Source organism: Aptenodytes patagonicus, chromosome 1, assembly GCF_965638725.1.
Source record: "Aptenodytes patagonicus chromosome 1, bAptPat1.pri.cur, whole genome shotgun sequence".
NCBI classification, from domain to species: Eukaryota; Metazoa; Chordata; class Aves; order Sphenisciformes; family Spheniscidae; genus Aptenodytes; species Aptenodytes patagonicus.
This window is the reverse complement of record NC_134949.1, coordinates 156200876-156220683: the sequence shown is the minus strand read 5'-3', so window position 1 is coordinate 156220683 and position 19808 is coordinate 156200876. Positions and strand designations below refer to the sequence as shown.

The following is a 19808-nucleotide window of genomic DNA, read 5'->3' as shown; positions in this document are numbered from 1 at the left end:
CTGTTTTGGCGCTGAAATGATTTCATTGTTAGGCTAAGTGTTACACAGATGGCATTCTTAAATGTAAAATTCTTTTTATGATTCTTTCAATATCATATTTATTTCATTAGATCATTATTTATGTTAAAGAGACACCATTAATATGAAACGTGCTCAGCTTGAAAGAAAATGTTGAGAGGAGTTTCAGGTATCTGATCCTCAATCCTTTAGTTTTTGTGTTTCGCATTTTCCTATTTAAAATGTTTTTTTGTGTCTCTAGGTGCTATGTGACAGATCCACACAAACAACAGAGGGGAAAGAGCCTCACTTAACTGATTAGAGGAGAGAAGCAGTGAAAGGGAATATGCACAAAGCGCTGCCAAGTTCACAGAGCAAAGGAAAAGATAAAAAATAGAATCATTTCACCAACCTTTTTTTTTAATTTAGAGTAATATGAGGTATTTCTTATACTAGCAGCAGGGAAACAATTTTCAGACAAAAACGTGATTTCTTAATCAAGGGTCTCTAATTCAAAATGTATTTATTTAATAAACAGTAATTATGATAGCTGCAACTACTCATTCATATCAATAATTCATTCAGAAGTAAACCATATCAACTTATTAGCATTTATTTTTCTATTTAATAGGTTGTGATTTAAAATAAATGTAAATCGTCATAATAATTCAGCTCCATATGCTGGGAAAGAAAAAGTCACCTTAAACCAGATGCATATTATGAAAACAAAAGGGGAAGACAAGTTGTTCTAAAGAAACAGCATATGGGGGCAGATCTTAAGCTGGGGTAAAGATGCTCTGCTTTGTAGATGTCAACATAGCGAAGCTGAGTTACGCCAGATGAGATTCCAGTCAGTAATTTTGAAGAACTGGATGTTTCAGAGGGTTTTCCACCGAGTCGTATACTGATTTATTTCTTTAAGAAAAGAGATAAATATGATTTCTTCCAGTTTTAATCAGGAAAAGGCAATAAACGTGATCAAGAAATTTGAGGATTTTTATGTGTGGAAACAATAGGCTGTTTGCCTGAGTGGTGGGTTGGCTCTGCACGTGTACATGCTTGTGCACGTGGAGCTGTATTTATTTTTTCCTGTTGCTAGTTAGTTAGCCAAACCCTCTCCTAACTTGTATCCCTAACTACCCGCCTTGTTTTGTCAGCTGACAGCTCTTTTTAAGCTCCCTAACCCATCAGCACTCCTGCAGCAAGCTCTGTTGAAAATTTTTCTTTCTGTCCCTTGCCTCAGGTCCAGGGAGCAGCGTTCGGAGGCTGTGGAGCACGGTTGCACTTCTTAGAAAGATCTCCTTTTTTTGCTTTGGGCATAGCGAAAAAGCGATGAAGGGCTCGAGCCCCAGTCAGCACGTGCGACTGCTGCTAGAGCATCCGAAGCGCCTGGTGCAGATCTCATCTTGCAGCTTTTTCTGTTGCTTTTGCTTTCAGTAGGTGAGGCCAGAGCCCGTGACGGGGAGCGGGGTGTCACCGCGCTGCCCGTTCTGCTCCCACATCCGAGCCAGCGCCGATGGCACACCCTTCAGGCCTCGGCACAGCCATAGGGCCCTCTTGTCCTCCGATGAGCTCAGCAAAGCCCTTTTCCTCCCTCGAACAGAGCACCCTGTGTTCTGGCTGGGAAAATAAGGCCGCGCACCCCTTCTTCCCCTGAACTCTGGCAGCGATGCTTTCAGGGGACGTCTCGAGGCGGTGGCTGCAGCCACAGTGCTGTGAGCACAGCGTGGGTTAACCCTGCAAAAAGGTGTTTCCACAGCCTCCCAGGTGAGTTTTGCCTCCCGTGCAGTTATGGTGTTACTCTTCCAAGGCTGCCGGTGCTGTCCCAGTGGTGACTGCCCTGCACGTGTAGCCTGTGGTGCACGGGGACGTACGGCCACAGGGCAGGCAAGTTCAGGTGGTACCTGACTTTTGTTTTTTCCAGTCTCTGCCATGCTTTGTGCTGTTAACATTCCTCCTACAGTTTTTAAGGAGAAAAGTGAGTCACGTTGTTTAATTTTCCCTGTCCTAATAGAGAGGAACCATGCTTTTTTCCACGAGTTATTGCATTATTCCTCTCTCCGGTGTGGCTCTGATTTGGTGCTGGATGAAGCTCAAAAGGAGGATTAGTGTAGATATACTCCCATATGCTTGGATGCATTTCTGAACTCTGTCTGTACCATCCTCACTGCTTTTGATGGAAAAAGCTGGGCTATAAACCTGATGAGAACAGGATTCCATGCAAGATGTTTAGTATTTTCTGCTTCCATTTGGGCCAGGAATACGGCACATCCAGCCCCTTTCGGCTCTGCAGCTCTTGGTCATGGGCTTGCCTGAAATTCAGAAAATCACAGTGGCAGAAAATGAATGGGGGAATAAAAGGAAGTGGATTTTTCTCCACTTTAATAAAGGCTAGATTAGGGTTTAGTTCTGGCTTTGGCTGAAACTTTGCTGGGGGATGGGCACAGGTAGAACGTTTTTATTTTAATGGAATTGGTTCATCCATCTTTTAGATGGTCGCACTGGAGTGCGAGTCCATTTTTATGGTCCTGAGTAAAAGAACCTGAGCTGCTTTTTAAGAGCTGCACCTTCTGGGAAAATTAGGGCTGCCTGTAAAACCCCAACTGTATTGTATTCAAGCAAATTGGGAGCACAAGAAGAGACAGAAGAACAGAAAGAGCGAAAGAGGGAGAGAGGGGGTCTTTCCCAAAGGTGTGGTGCTACAGTGAGTCGTGCTGCTCCTTGGTGTCACACATGGGGGCTTCACTATGCCTAATACCTAGTAATTTTTCTAGCTGGTAATCAAATTGTTAAATAGTCGAACACCAAGCCACGTTGAAATTGATCCTAAAACTGCTGTTCCACTGTCATTTGGGGGCTTTCTCCTTTAGTCTTTTTTTTTTTAAAGAATTTCCCAATAGTACTGTAATCAGCCGATCATTTTTGCTGATTCTCCTTTCTCCGTTACAAGGGTTTCCGAGTTTATGAATGAAAGGCTATGTTTTCTCAACCAAATCTTCCACTCCTCGGTCTGTTAGTAAACTAATGTTAACTTACAAGATTTGACTGAAACCTCAGGCTCTGCCAGCTGGATGCTTGAGGAGTCCAAGCTGGCTAGGTAAAGAAACACCTTTTTCACATGCCCCGGCCAGGCTCCCGTGTTGCCCCACAAGTTTCTATCAGTACAAAGGCTGACATTGTCTGTAAGGAGCAACTCAGATTACGGCCCCTTCCAGCTGCGTTGCCCCTGACCCCGATCCTGCCCCGGGCTGCCCACGCTCTGCCCTCCCCGCATGCAGGGAGACTTCAGCTGCAGCTCGCTGCCTGCCGGTGTCGAGTCTGGTCTTGAGGGTGGCCTTGGACGCATTTTAAAAGGCAACGCAGACGCTCTGCGGGGATAACATGGAATGATTTTTTAGGGCAGATTTTCTCCTAAAAAAAAATATAGTTCTACATGCACTCAGTTTGATCTTCACACAAAGGATTTATATAAGAACTCACTTCTCTGTCGGTTACCAAAAAAAAAAAAGCATGCTGGCGGGTTTTAGGGAAGTGTGCAGGCTAGAGGATAGCGGCAGACAAAAGGGAGTTTTTCTTCTAAGAACATCTGCACAGCTGGAGCTCTGGCAGCGCTGCGGTTAGAAAGCCTAGGTGTTGCCTGGCCGGGGCAAGGGACAATGTCTGTTCGGCACCCTCCTGACACACAAATTTGGCCAGCGGTTCTTGGACCGGTCCCCAGCCCTGTCCCCTGCCGTGTACACACAGACATATAAGCATTATTTTGCCATCAAATGCCTCTTTTTGGGAATCTGCCATGCTGGAGGTAAACTGCATGTAAAGGATCTGAGGGTAAGGGTGGAGGAAGAAACTGTGATTCCTTTACATGCTAAAGTAGATGTAAAACAGGCATTGCTGCAGTGGATCTAGACCAGCACAAACCCAACATCGCAACTCCTAGATGCCCTGCAAAAACGTGCCTATAGCTCAGGGTGGAGAGACTTACCAACAGGTCTGCTAGAGAAACAGCCCTGGCAGTCAGCAAGGACCCGGAAGGATAGGAAAGATGCTCCCTTTCGTCGCCTGCACCCCCAAAAGTCTTTCTAAGGTTAGGTCACCACCTACGAGTGTAGCACTGGCTAACTCTGTCTGATGTGCTTTGTGGCCTGAAGGAAATGTGTGCCTGAGTCTGAAGGTGCTCAGATTTTTGCCTTTCTCGAGGTGGCCCCGTTCACCCACCTCTGCCCTCCCAGGGGAGCGAGTCCCAAATCCAAAGACAGATCCTAACAGTACAACCTGTGTGCTTGCCTTTAATATAGCATGATGCTTAAAACTGAATATAAGCAGGGATAAGGCTTTAGATCTTCCTCAAATCTCAGTGTAACTTTGAGGTTGTCAGACAGTACTGAAGTGAGAGATCTGGAGTAGGAAAATTAGTGAACACAAAAGTCATGATATTTACTCAGTTTATGCATTTTCTCTCTTTTTTTCATAAAACCTGCATAACTGGCGTGTAATTGTTTTGCTAAGTGAGCCTTGAAAGCGGAAGTCTTGATAGCTGTCACATATCTTCTTTGTAGTACAGTATGTTGTCCTTAGGAGCTAATCAGTAGAACTTGCTCAGAAGAACTTAATCAGCAGAACTGAGCACATTGTCAGTGCTTAACAAATAATAAATTATAATAATAACAGCAGTTCCTTTTGACACAACCTATCAAACTTTTGCTTTATTTCCAGGAGTGCCTTACTTGCCTCTAGTTAGGATTTAACACCTACTACAGCTCTGCTTACTATGGTTGAGAGGACTGGTGATATGACCTAACAGGGTGGAAGTATTGATTGAAACGAAATTTTGACGAACGACAGAAAAAGAATCCCGAGAAAGTTCTTAGGCTGTTCCTTTTCACTTAACAGTGTTGCTTATAAGACTTAAAAAAATTGAATTCAAGAATAGATTTGATCCGCTCAATTGTTAAAATGTAAAATGCTATGCTTACAAGTTAATAGAATCACATTTGAATTTTCTGATAGTCTCTTTTTTAAAAGACAGACTCATTAGGCTTTCCTTACAGAAAGGTGAATGCATCCAGAAGCACATCTATTATTATTAATTATTTTTATTATAAGGAGCTTGAATCGCTCAGAGAGTTGTTAACATATCTGGGGCTATCACTTCTTTGTCACCATTGTAATTTGGCCAGGGCTGGGAGTTACTGCCAATAATTTCATTTTCTGATTGTTTGGTAGTTTATATGAAATTAATTGGTGGGTTTTATTCACTTTCAACAAGATGTATATCCACGTTATAAAGAAAACCACTGTGTCAGCTCTAAGCTGCTGCTAATTGTCACAGGCTTAAATGGAACCGTGTCAATTTATCCCAGTTGAGGATCTGACCAATGATCACAACTGGCATTAATTAGCAGGTGTGTTATCAGACTCCATGGAGATGCCCCGGGTTGAGTGACAACAGAGGTGCTCAGCCGCCACGGCCAGTGGAGCCGTGCCAGTTTGGCAGCTGAGAGCGCAGTGCCCGATGCTGGCAGGTGGAAAGTCCAGGTCACCCCTGACGGCGGCACAGTGGTGGCTTCTGCCGCCAGTCCCCACGCAGAAGGAGCCCCAGAGCTCGGGGCAGCTGGTTGTATTAAAACACAAGCAACACGAGGCATCTAGGATGGGGGAAGGTGGGGAGGGAAGAGGGGGAGGATGCTCCAGCGCTGAACTGACTCATCCCCGGAGCCAGGTATGCACTGCTAGCGCGACGTGAAAGCCACCGGCAAATGTGTTGGGGCTCTGTCTTTCTGGGGTTATATGTGCACCATCTGAGCTGACACTGTAATGCCCATTGCATGTGTGTGACAGAAGGGTGGGGGACACACCTCTAAAAAGCGGGGATCCTAAAAAGCAGTAGCATTTCACAGTGGCAGCTACTGACACCTGCAGCACTATTATAGCTGTAAACTAGGGGTTTGGACCATGACTGGAGAAGTGTCTTGAGCAAGTCATGTGGGTGAAAGAGCAGGAACGTGACAAATTTGAGAGGCTGCACCTTTACCAGGAGAAAGGAAGAACATACCATCCTCCCTTTGCATTTACCTGGGTGCAGCGTGGGTTAAAACCAAGTCAACAAGCTGTGCAGATACTCCTTGCTCAATAACAGCCAGCCGTCTCCTTTCTCATTCCCACCTGCCACCAGGGGATGGTGGAAAGGAACAAGCTGCCAAGTTAACACTGTGGGACCTTTATAAAGATTTCTGGTCTCTCAATGTTAACAGGACAAACCCAAACCTCATGTAGCTCAGGGAGTAATCTTTTCAGCCTTCACCAGCTACTGACACAGTTTCAAAATTGGCTCAAGGTAACGGACCCATGCTTTTTGGTGCACTGGGAAAAATTTCTTTTCGCTGTGAAATCTTTTTGTTGTAACCCAGGAAAGGAAAACAGCAGGAGAGTGAGAGTTAAATAGTACTGGGAATGGAGAGGTTGTTAAGCTGGTCCCAGGCCTCTGACACAGCCGGTGGGAAGATGCACAATATCTGCGGAAGGTGCAAATCCTCTGTCACCCTTTCTGCACACTTCTCCCACCATTTTAAGCAAGATGTGAAAAGATGCTTAGGCATCTATTTGCTGTGACAAATCTGGGTCCTTCTCTGAATAGTCATCTCTGGGCCCAAAGCTACAGAAGGAGATGACTGAGGCTCACGTGGCATATAGATGTCCAAGTCCAGAATCCTAATCCACACCCCCCCTAAGTTCATCACCCACATTTTTGCTAATAAAGATCTCAAGACATCTAAAATCCTTCTTCTGCTCGTGTCTCTTGGCCGAGCAGTCACCAGCTCAGCTGAGCTGAACTTCTCAGCAGCTAATCCTGATTTGTTTCCTCAAACTATGTATCGCTTTGCCCACATCTCTTCAAAGAGCGACCTGGCAAAGCATGTGTAACACGCAATTGGGACTGAGCAGTACACAAAGTACAGCAGCTGCCTTCACTGTCATTCAAAGTAAATACCTTTGAAGTCCACCTGAGCTTCAGGGGGTTCAAGCCCTTATCTCTTATCTGCAAAGAGAGCAGGAACCCTAGCCAGGAAGCTCCAAGCTAAATATTCATGGGGGAAGATATTTTCCATACTTCCTGCAGAAGTGGTGCTGATACGCATAAGGTTCTCTGGGAGGAGTTTAAGGCAATAAGGTGGAGAATAAGATACCTTCTCCAGCCCTCCTCTGCTGAATTAGCTTACTCTACACCTAGCTGTTTTGGATTGGCACAAGATAGAGGATCTTATTCGGTATACTCATTGCTGCGTAAGGTGTTTCTAAACTATTGGCTTCACAGCCTAATGAAAATACAGTGATTTTTCAGAAAAATTGGTAGAATATATCCTCAAAGGATATACAGACATGATGATTATTGGAGCTTTAATTAAAATAGCAGGTAAAATAAGTATTATGGTGTGTTATTATTTCTAAGATAACAACAGAATAAAGGTGCCCATTTCTTTCTTGAATGCAATTTTCTAAATGAAAAAGTAAACATTAATATCTTCAGAGATCTTACTGATCTTGTACGATAATTTAGAAAAATATCTCTATTAGGGATAGTTATATATGCTTTTTGTTGGAAATGCAATCACAGGATATGCACATAGCTGCAATCTGTAGACAGATTAAGTAAATTAAATCACTCAATGTCTTTTTTCAATAGCTCTAAAGTTAAAAGTAATTTGCAAAGAAAATACTCAGTTTCAATTGGTTTGTAATATCTGTTAATGATCTTTGGAAAAATTTCTGATAACACGCGGGAATTCCCTCAGGGACAGGGTTGTGAATAAGTGGATTTTTTTTAAGTTTGAGATGTCATTAGCTAGTGATTTCTTTGAAGTAAAAAGCTGTTATGGAATAAATTGCAGAGGTATACAAGTGAACAGGACAATCATTTTTATGAATAATATACATTTTTTCCACTGTGCTTTCTGCCCCCTGAAGAAATAATTTGCAATCTAACTTGCCATTACAAACATCCGGGAATCACAACTGCGTGTGCATTTTGTGCTTACTTTATGTATATGCTCTGTCTTTATACGAAAGTACAGATTGCTGGTGTAAAACCGCTAGTGTAAGGAGCTGATTTGCTCCTTTTAATTTTTTTTTTTCTTTTCTTTTTTTTCCCTGGGTAGATAACTTTTCCAACCCACAAGACTGAAACAACTTCCCACAACTGAAATGACTCCAGCACAGCTATTCCCTAGAAGACATCCTCCCTGATTTCTTGTGGGGCCTGTAAGATGACTGAAGTTGTAGGTAAGTGCAATCATGGAAAAAAGGGCCTCTATTCTCTTGGTACCTTGTTAGCATTAACATCTTTTTAACAGTTCAGAGATGAACCAGATATCTATCATGCATCACCACAATAAGGTAACATCTCTAAGGACAAATGAGATCTCCTGGCCTCTGCCCCCATTGGAGGATATCTGAAGTAGAAAAGAGTGCCAGAGGCACCGTAGACTACACCTGCCCATGGGGAACATTGTCCTGCTTCTGAGGTTCAGCTGTACAATTCAGCCATGGGCAGCTGAGGATGGGCCTTATGTCTCCATAGGCTCCTGTGGGTGGGCCTGGGTTTAGACAGGGACTGGGGACACTCTGAAGGGATGCTGGTCTGGGTGATGGGGCACTAGGACTCCAGGGTGTGCTGTCACATAGATCAAAAAATAAGGCTAGTTGCAGCCATTGAGCCTTTGGTTTCCTCACCTTCCTCCAAACCTCTTTTGCCCAAGACCTTATTGATCTTGGTCTGCTTTTTCCTGATCTGCAGACAGGGCTGTAAGGCACACCATGCTAGCATGAATATGACTGCTGCCTCCAGGGTTCCCACACAGGGTTGGAGGAGAAAGATTGGTCCAGCTCTAGAAAGAGACGTGAACAGCCATCAGCTTGAAAAGCCTCCTAGTCCTTCCTGATTCTCTGAAGGCCCAGTGTAGGAATCCATGCCTACCCTGATAATCCATCAGTAGGTCAGACAGCCCCTCACTTCCCATACGTAGATGTTCAGTGATGCTCTGCTGTTACTCTGAGAGTAGTAGGACTCCTTCCTGGCTGCTCCTTAGCGGTCACTGGCACTGGTCAATCCTAAGATGCCTTGACTTTAACAGAGGCCAACACCAGACAATATGGAAGGACACTCTCCCTCCTCACCGCACATGTTTAACAGTATAACAGTTTACCATGGATGAAGATGCCTTCCTGACCCTGTCTATTGACTGGCATACGTCAAGAACCGCTGGGATGGTTAGACATTATTACAGAATACCAGCTAGTAAAACTCTCGCAGATTTTTTTAAGGCTAGGAGCGATTTATCATCTAATCTGATCTTCTGCATAATACATGCTACTGAATTTAACCCAATCTGAACTTTGTGTGAAGATTTGCTTTTATGCCTAAAAATGCCTCCTCATTTACGAATATGATGCTGTTTCTCTCAGTACTATCCGTGCAGCAGCAAGTTCCATTAATTAACTGTACATTGTTTGGAAAAGCAATACCTCTTATCCGTTTGAAATTTGATACCTCTTCGTTTCACCTTGCAGGATAGGAAAGTTTTTTTTTTTTTTTCCTTTGCTGTTAATTAGGTTGGAAGATCATGAGAACAAAATGTTATTTATATTACAGTCATGCTTAAGCAGAGCTCTGACGAAGCCTGGGGATCCCATTGCACAAAGTGAGGGAGACTGTGCAAGTCCTTCAGGGCTGAGACTATTTGAATAGACAAATGGCACGTTTCCGAGGGAGCTGAGTAATTTAACTGAAAAGATTGCCAGGCAGGTCAATGGATTTGTACCTCTGAATCACATATGCTTTTCTGAAAAACTCATCCAAAGTTTGAAAGGAAGGGATGGAAAAGTGATGTTTCTAAAACTGAGAGCAAAAAATGAGTTTGGGATATAGTCAGTAAAGGAAAAAAGGTGTTGCTAATGTGTAGCTCTGTGTCCTGTCCACTGTCCATAGGTCACATTGGCCTCCAGTGGCTGATAGTCCTCTAAGAGATGAGGAAAATATGTGCAATGTCTGCTTCATGCAAGGGCCCAAAGCCTTCCAGAAGAACCGCTAGCATCCAAGGACATCTTCTAGATTATCTTGGGCAACAGCGCTTGTTCCAAGTTTATGGAGAGGGTTTGTGTATGATTTGCAGTCCCATGAGGGGAATCTTCCCTGAGAGACAAGCTGGTGCTTGTGTTCTTTATCTCTTCTCAAGAAATTTCCCATCCTTTTGACTTTCATCATTTTTATTGCCATTCTGTGGACTTGTTCTATTTCTACTTTCTTTTTTCAGGGATGAGGTGACCAAATTTGAAGACAGTATTCAAAGTGAGGATGTGCCACTGATTTATATAATAGCATTATAATATTTTCCATATTATTCTCTAAAACTCTTTTCTTCATACAAACCCCATAAGATTCTTTTTAATTCTTTGAACTACAGTGCCTTTTAACATCTGTAGTTTACTCTGATCAGATTTTGACAAAGGAATAAAAGGCTCCATTTTTCACATAGAATTTTATTTATTGTTTGAACTTTAGAGGAGAAATTGGTTAACTTACAATTTAAAATTCTTGGCAATGTAGACCATTGGGCAAGGATTTCATTATCAGCTCTTCTATACTTTTTGTAGAAATGTGTGAGGCTGAAAGTTGGTGTACAAGGTCTTGGCTCAATAGACTTGTCTTTTGTTTTATAAACACAGACAAAGACTTAATTTGGAGCTGCCAGCATCCCCAAAGATGTCAGAAATGTCGTTCACCTGTACCCCCTTCCTGATGAAACATGCTAGGGCCACGCATCTACACGCCATTCAACCAGGACCACGCACATGTGCAAGCGGTACCCGAGTTGTGTGGTCTCCTGTTTACTGTACCGCACACCTCCACGCCAGGTCAGGGGAAGACCCCTTTGAAAATGAGGCGCTTGATGACTGCAGAGGGTGAGGATCTCACTCTCACGTCACAGCTGGGCGTTACGCCTTCGTCAGGGTATTAGGAAAGGCTCAGGGAAAACACTTACATCTATTCTATTGCCTAAGACACTTCCTGCAGCTCCTGCCTTTCCTTAGAGTTACCAATCCAAGTGCTGACCCTGCCTGACCCTACTTATCTTGTAAAAGCTGACGAGATCACAGCCTGAAGCAGTATAGCCACAGGCCCAATACTGGCTACCAAAATGTCTGTTTAGTATTTTCAAGAAGTGCTGCTCTAAAGATTTACAATACCAGCTGCTAGATATATGGACAACACAGCCCTGACCCCTGAACATTCAGCCCCACTTACACAGAAATTTGTGCTTCCCAAGGGGCCAACACTGAGCTGCCACAAAATAGTGATTCCCTACCTGCAAGTGAGCTGGAATTTAAGCATCATGTGATTATATACACTCAGATATTGGGTAAAAATATTTGAAAACTACAGCCTTGTGTTCAGAATTCATTGTTAGCTTCTTTCATCAGTTGCATTACTGTTTTAGCAATAGAAAGAGCTCTGCCATTTCTCTGTAATACCTTTTTTTTAGTTTAGTATAGAGAATTGTCTTAATTCTTCCGTGACCAAGGCAGTTTTTCATAGAAGTTATTTTCAGAAGAACTGTAAGTTTCTTCCCTAGCAAACATTTTAGCTCCACTGTATGAAAGCAAATGCACATTTTCCCAGATACCTCTAAGGATAAACACAGGTTTAAATACCCAAGAAATATTAAGGGACCGATCTGGTTTAGTTATATATACATTCATACACAATATACATTAATAGTTCTTGCAGAGTGGTGTGTGTTTTTTTTTTTTTCTTTTCTTTTCTTTTTAGAACAGCAAAGACATGGAAAAGACATTGAGGTCCTATTGCTCCTGTCGGAAACTTCTGCTGAGTACAGCATGAGTTGGATTGGGCCCAGAGAAACCAAATACACACGAGTAACAATGAGTTGGCCATACAAGCAAGGAAAATCACAGATAACAGGTGCACGCAAATTAGCAGTGTACCTTTTAGGTCATTCAGTACAGCTCCCTGACACCGTGAGATTGTTTCCTATGGCATATTTTTGGTTGTTTTGTGTGCCTAGATTAAATGTCCTAAGTGATGCCATGTCCCTAGGGAGAGATTGTGGGGCCTAGAGTATCTTGTTGTCAGAAGTTTTTTTTCCTTTCTTAACATCACCATATCTCTCCTAGTTATCTCCCTTTGCAAATGTCCTTTTCCTTTGCTGATGCTGTTTTCCTCCAGTATCTTTTAACTAGTGTGATGTGTTTAGTTAGCGTTAAAGCCAACCCATAGCTATTTAGCTCATTTAATCTTCCCCAATAAATCAGTCCTTTCCGTCTCTTGGTTATTCTTCCTCTCCTCTTGTCACACTCCTGCCTGTCAGTATCTTTTTTAGTGATGAGATTTTAAAGACGTGATGCATTTCTCTGAACTCATGACAGATCTGGTATAGAGCTGAGCACCCTCAATGTCTTCTCACTGAAAAACCCTCCTGATGTGCCCAGGGGAAAGCTGCCAGCGCTCTGGACAGACACACAGGTAGAGTATCCTGCTCAAACCACTTCCTTGGTGCCACTTACTCTATTGGCCAACAAAAACCTATTAAAATAGTTAACCTAGTAGTTCAAAAAACAAATACATGTCATTGTGGATTTATTTTATTTCTCACAATGTTAGGAGATAGAATAGCACAGATAAAAAGATCTTTGTTGCTGTTGCTGAGATTTTCTAACTCTTGGTCATGGACATCACAGTCTGAGATTACGGAAGACGTCATCTTCCATAACTGTATCTGAGTGTTAGGAGAGTACATTGTAGAAAGTAATTTTATACATAGTCACAAGCCTAGCTGCTCACTTCAGGCCATAAATTCTGATCAACAAACAACACTCCTTCAGTGCTAAATGAGATCTTGGTTGTAATTGAATGTCTTTACCTTTGTGTTTTGTTGGATTGGAAGAATATAATTTTAATCTGTTCTCTTTAAATTTTCATTAAGGAACGTTTCAGCTACCTGCAGCCTCATCTGATGATGTTTAATGATATCAGCTAGCTCAGTCTTCCGTGCACCAGCAGGGGCTTCTTTAAATTGGTCAACTGTATGGAACATTGTTTTCAAGTTTAAAGTACTTGGAATCAACCTTTTAAAATAATGACATCTCTAAAGACAGCTTATGTACATAGTGCACACGCATACATGTATGCATATATATGTGCATGTGTGTGTATGCATATATATATGCTTAAGTGCACACGTATGTACAGAAACATTGATCCTATTCACCTTCTTGAAACCACTTCAGCTAGTATTAACATAAATGTGCTGTTAAATTGGCAGTGTTACACATTTTTGTTGGAGTTTACTTCTGTAACATAAAATCAGAAAGATAAGCTGTGAAACTCATGCAGCTGATGACATAATGCTAGGATCTCGTGATGCTGAATCTCATATTTCTAGGAGTGTGGGATGGATGTTCCTTGCTGAAACAATTATGCTGCCTTTTGCAATATATGTTTCCTTGTTTTCATGTGGGCACTGAGATGTCCAAACCATTAAACGTATATGGTATAATGAGTCCTGTGTTCCTTATTTATTCTAAAGAAGGCATTAACTTTCTACGGTTGTTTTATTGTATAATAAAGCCAACTACTCCAAGAATCTGTGATGAACATAGCAATAATCTGTGACAATATGCATATTTACGTTTAATAATGATGTCCAAATGTACATATGTGCATATAAATATGCATACATGTATATACAAACACACATAGAGAGACATATACGCAAATTAAATGGAACCAATTAGAATGTGGCATAAATAGATTCAAAGCTTACCTGTTACGGCTGTGTGAAGGGATAATTTGAGCTACAAAGACATGCAAGAAAGCATAGCTCAATACACTCCATTGGCTCATTCCCATTATGCTCAACAGCGACAGGCTGTATGCTAAGACGGGGTACCAGCAGACATTCGTAATGACAGCTGGTTCAAAACAGAGCTTTCAAAATAGTGCAACACCCCTAACTTCCTTCCAAATCTTGGTGTTTGCCAGCACTTAACTGAGGCTGGTTCTTAAGGTCAGATGTTCAGATAAAAGTTATTCAGAAAGAGTCTGGTTCTTCATGTTTGAACTGTATATATATTCAACATATAGGCTCTTTGTTGCCCATGAATTTGCATTTGAGCTCACACATGGATTATGCTTGGCTACTACCTGCAAAAATGATGGATGTTTCTCCCTGATATCATGCCCTATTTGCCTGAGATTGTCCTCTGTTGAGTTCTCCACTCTCTTGTGGGCTACATAAACCGAGATCTAGACAGTAGCTGTTTCTTTTTACTGGGACAAAAAAATCCCTCAGCCTCTCTGTTGCGAAATGGAGGAAAACTGGCTTCCCTTTAACATCACCCACATCACACCCACTATGCTCAGCCAACTAGGAACACAGCAAAAAATACTTCAGTTGTCCTGTGTGACTTTTCCTGGTGGATGCGTATGGAATCTGGAAATAAACACGTTCCTCCTTTGGAAGGAAATGCAAACAGGGTTTATCTATTCGCATTTGAACTCACTGAAAAATAACCAGGCACAGAAAGCAAGCTTGAAGATAAGACACGAATATAAGTAAACCTAAATTTCACTAAGCTAAATTCAAGTGAAATGTGCCATATTGTTATAATTACTCCACAGAACATGAGCTAATTAATTGTTATGCTGTGCTGGTGAAATAGTTAAGTATTACATATGGGGCAAGTAGAGGAGCTTACCCTGGGATGCTGTTGACTTTGCTGAGAAACCAGTATGTGGGGAGCATGCCATGAACAACCTTGTGAAAATGAGGCTGGTCTTAGAAATGACTTTTCAGGATGGTAAGAAAAATATTTTAAGGCTGTGATAAATTTAGTTGGAGCGCTGGACTATTAGGTGTGTGCAGTGTGTTCAAAATCAGTTTTTCATTTACCATATCAACTGGGGACCCCAAGTGCTAAGCGTCAGACCTTCAGAGGAATTCAGACAGCTAAAAGTGCTGCTGTTTGGGGATCTTCAGAACTGCGAGGACGCTTCTCTCCAAATGAAATCAAGGAGCCCTGGGCATCAGGGCGCTTCAGAAAAGCACTGACCAGGTTCCTATCAGTTTCCTGGGGAGCTGTACTCATTTCAGGAGTATTGACCCTGCTTCAGTGGAGGTGCCTCTGGGGAGATGCTGAGGGGAACAGGATGAGTCTGTGCTCATTTCTGGAGGAGGTGTGGCTCTCTTGCAAACCAGAGGCTTGTGCAGGGCTGCTTTCCTGTGGCAGGCTTGCTTGGCTTGCTGACACCAGTCCTGCTAGCTCCAGCATGGTACGTGTGAGCAGTGTTGGCCACACACTCTGGCTGGCGATGCTCCTGTTTGCTATCAGCCTTCCCTCCTGGATCAGGGCCGCTACCGATTGCTGAGGGGTGGCCAGGAGCAGCTCCCTCTGGTGAACCTCTTTTGTGCTTTTATCACCCTCTTCTTGGCAGTAAACTGCCACTGGCTCCCAGCCATGGCCCTCTCGCCCTCCCCAGTGCCCAGCTTGCATGCTCAGCCAGTGAGCATGCAGCTCTTCCAGCAGCTGGCCCTACTTTTCCTCCACAGCTGGCTGCTGCCCCCTACTGTGGTAATTATTATTTATTATGGATATTCAGTGTACATTATGTGTCCAGAGTCCAGTAGTGGCTGAATCACTACCAGGGTCCCACTGTGTGGGCAGAAGCACGCAGCAATACACAGTTGTTCCACATCGATATTCACCCAACTCTCACGCAGGGAGAGACTGAGGGAGAAGGAGTGAAGGTGGCTGTTGGCACCTATTAGCACTAGCTGATGTGACACGTACTCTCTGTCCTCTGCTACATGACTTCAGCAACAGCACAGCCGAGTGCAGAACTGCTTTTTCTCCACCTTGCTATCAATAGCAGGTCTCCCGCTATTCCTGCTATCTAGCAGGAAATACCTGAGGTGTTTTCCAAAAGTCGTGGTAGCTGCTCAGTCACAGTTTAACTCCCTGTTGCTGTGAATGCAGATATTGCTTGGTTTTCAGTTGCTGTCAAGAAGTAATGCCCTTAGACCACAGCATGGCTATGTGGGACATCATTTTATTTCCTGTTTCCCCCATCTTCTTCTCTGGGATTCTCTGTTCACGCCGGTTCCTTTGTGCATGCATCCTTCTCCTTGCACTTCACCCTTCCTCCTCACCCTGCCTCCCTGAAGACACCACCCTTAGTTAAAAACAGAGGAGCTTTAACTCCCACAACTTAGTGCACAGGCAAAAGCACCTGGAGGAAGAAGCAGCTTCTGTACATTCGGAAAAATACAGAATCCTAAATACATTTCACACATATATGTACATGCGTGAGAGGCAGGTTCTCAGCTGTGGTAGCTAGGGTTAGCTCTGTTCAAGACGATGGAGCAATACTGCTCCATGGCAGCTGAGGATCTGTCCCAGTATGTAAATGTAAATACCTATTTTTACAAACCCTCCTACAGTTTGCTTTAAAAAAAAACTTTCTTTTTAGACACTGAAAGTATACAAGCAGTCAGAAATGTCCCACTTTCTACATTTTGTCTAATTCCTACCTCTGACTTCCTTTGAAAGCTCTCAAAATCTAATGAATTCAAAAGAGAGAGTGAATTAAAACTGAAGTAGCTTTGCCTTCAGTCCACTAGGCCTGCAGGAACTGAAAAAAACAGGAGAGAAACTGAAAGGGTACGAAGCCATGTAAATCCAGATAATTTAAAATGTTTGGTTGTAAGCAGGCTCACCAAACGCAGCAAAATTCCCACTGTCCTATTACTCATAATCTTCTGCCCTTTCAGCTAGCTGCAGCAAATTAATGTCAAGAGCAAATGCTCACGTAATACAGTCTCTACATCAGAGCACTTTCTGCCATGAATCACTTTTTAAATTGTTTTGAGTTTATGTTTAATTGCTTCCTTTGCATGCTATGTGTACACATGCACTCCTCCCGCCCCGCCCATATTTTGTAAGTAACTATCATGTAGGCTGGAGCTATAGTCTTTGGATACGGAGTATTCAAACTTCAGAGCTCAAGGAGTTTGAATCCAGGAACTGATTTGTCCTCTTTTAAGATGGGAACCACATGTGTGACTTGGATCCAGATCTGGGGTGGATTCTGGATATGCTAATTTGAATGCATTAGGATTTGGGATTCAGACTCGTTTATTCGTTGTGACACTAGTGCTAATACCCACTACTGGGTGCTCACCTTTTCCCTTACTGGAAAGAGAATTGCTTCCCATATTCACTTCCTCTGGACTTATTTGTAGTTCATTCCAGGAACAAATCGTCTTCAAGATACTTTTCTCAGTGTTATTCCTTAACAGCCTCTATGACAATTGCTTATAAGTGACCTCTGCAAAAACTTTTGAACATTTGGATCACTTGGTCACCTTCCTCTGAGAAGTCTCTGTTATCCCACTCTCCCTCTGAAGGCTGCTCCACTGATTTCAAAGTACTCCGATCATACAGGGAGGTACTTTTCCCCCTTGTAAGAGCCTCAGTGGTTTGAAAGACTGAAGAACACCCTCATAGGATGTTCCTGCCCAAGAAACTCTCTCTTGAACTGCTGTTCAGAACCAGTTTCTTGGGCTCCCTAAAACTGTAATAAACTTCAAAGCTCTGCAATTCCCAGGATTTTCCTCATCTCCTTTTGAAGACAGGCAACATAATAGGGCTTCCCAGCCTTCTTGTGCTGCTGCATTTTGCAAGGGAAGAAGGCATCCCCTTGTCAGTATCTTGGCTTTTTCTCACTTTATTTCCCCTCAGAACTCCCAGATGAACACCATCCGGTTGTGGTGATTTACTGCACTTGAGTTTCTCAAGTTACTCTACAACTTCCTCCTTAGAGACTTCAATCTGTATAAAGGCCACACTCTGATTTTCTTTGCAAAGTGCCTTTGGCACAGGAATTTCTACACGACTCTCAGCAGCAGACGTGATGCAAGAGATTCATTTAACTCCTCTGCTAGCTTGTTGTACTCTTCTCCTGACCCACTTTATATGGATTTCTGGGGATCTCTGGGGCGTTTTGGAGCATAACCCAGCCAAAGATTTATATTCACCAACAGGTGAGGCTTGGCTCTCAGCTGGTATTCTCTCACTGCTGCATTGAAAGGTATTTCTGCACATTGCTGCAGCCACTCTCATCACATCTGATTTGGCTGGTTTATTAAGCCCAATACCATTCCTCTGCACTACATCTGTCACAGGTGGGTTAAATCCTCACTGATGCAAACTGGCGCTGTCCCTGGGAAGATGGTTCAGGTGAGGAGCTGGTCCTGCAGCAGCCCCCTCCTCTAGCGCTATGGCAAGCGACCCCCCGGCAGGCTGAGTGCTCAACACAACCAGGAGGAGCAGGACCTGTATCCTAGCCCATGGCCTGGCCCTCAGCCAAGTGAACAGCCCCTTGGTCTTTTACCTTTGACAAAGGGAAGCCAGAGGGCTGCAGCAATCCTTTTTCCCTTTCCCTTTCCCTTTTTTCCTCTTTCTTTTGTAGATCTTTATTTCTGTTTCTTCCTACTCCCTTTCTGTTTTAAGAAAGACAGAAACTGCCATATGGCCAATCCAGTCTTTAATGACTGTGAAGGGCAGAACTAGAACATCAGAAATGGGCCAAATATTCTCCATGTCCTGTTTTATTTTCTGGCCAATGTAGGCTGGCCTTCAGTCCAGATGTTTCAAAAGAAGGTCAGTTTTATGAAAACACGTGTTTGCAAACACTACTGAGCTTTGTGACATAAAACTTATTTCAATGAACTTTGATGACCGTTACTTGGTCTGTTTATAGAATCAGACCCCAGATACTAGCTTAATTTGTATTACAGTCACTAAAGAGAGAGATTCCTGATTTGAGACACAAACATCCCTTTGATATGGGATGGATATGAGCTCGACATTAACTATAATTGCCTAAGGCACAGATATGGAAACTATAGCTGAAACCAGTTCCATGGCTTCATCCATCAATGAGAAAAGTATTTCTGCTGTTGTTGAGGTTGTCCTAGCTTTCAGAAAGGGTGGTGGGTATCCTTATTTCACTAACTTTCTTATTTCAAGTGGAGAAGAAAAATCTGACACCAAACAGCTCTACTTTCTCATTGGCTTCTGGGAGCGGATAAAAGGGCCTGAACTTCCTAACGTTTCTAGGTTGATGCTAAATATGTCTCAAGATTCATAATTCTGGAGCTGTCAGTCAAAGTCCAGTCTATTAAATCTATATCAAGATACAAACAGGCATACTCATCCCTAGCACTTCTGTTTAAATAAATGAAAAAAGTCTTAGAAATGAATTGGGTCCTTAATTTCCTAAAGTTTGGGAATTCACATACAGGGCAGGATACTTTACACCTTGCTGTAGCTGTCTTAGAATTAGCTATCTAGTCTCAGGTGACTCTTGTCTTTCTCTGTCCTCTGCAGGTGGCACCTCCAGATCTCACTCAGTTCAATTATTTAATGTGGCCATTTTAGGATGGTATCTCAGGCGGCCATAGTAAAATAGGTCTCTGTTACTGGTGGAGCCTCTCTTTCTCTCTCTTGACTACAGAAGGAGCATAGGCAATTGCCCTAGACCAAACGGCTAAGGTGATATTATCCCATTGTTAATGCCTTGGTTTGTTGCCATTTTAAATTTAAGTTAATTTAGTGTTATTCTGATTTGAGATATATTTTTACTTTTACTGTAGTCCACAATAATGATGATGCCTCCCAAACATCCCACTTCTAATCTGTTTTCACTGAAATGATTTTCAGATTTTCTGCTGTAC

General features: G+C 42.8%; 1 long non-coding RNA gene across 9 annotated transcripts in view; it reads left to right on the top strand.

Annotated features, from left to right (window-relative positions):
- Window positions 1–13571, top strand: part of LOC143171137 (uncharacterized) — a 39561-nt gene extending 25990 nt beyond the window's left edge. For 7 of the 9 annotated variants that reach the window (XR_012997148.1, XR_012997143.1, XR_012997144.1 and 4 more), the window contains 3 exons: window positions 8151–8274; window positions 12439–12535; window positions 12996–13571. This is a non-coding gene — a long non-coding RNA (uncharacterized LOC143171137). Of the gene's footprint in view, window positions 1–8150; window positions 8275–11821; window positions 12536–12995 lie in introns of all 9 variants that reach the window. The other 2 variants (XR_012997151.1, XR_012997145.1) reach the window with 2 other exon arrangements.
- Window positions 13572–19808: the final 6237 nt, after the last annotated feature.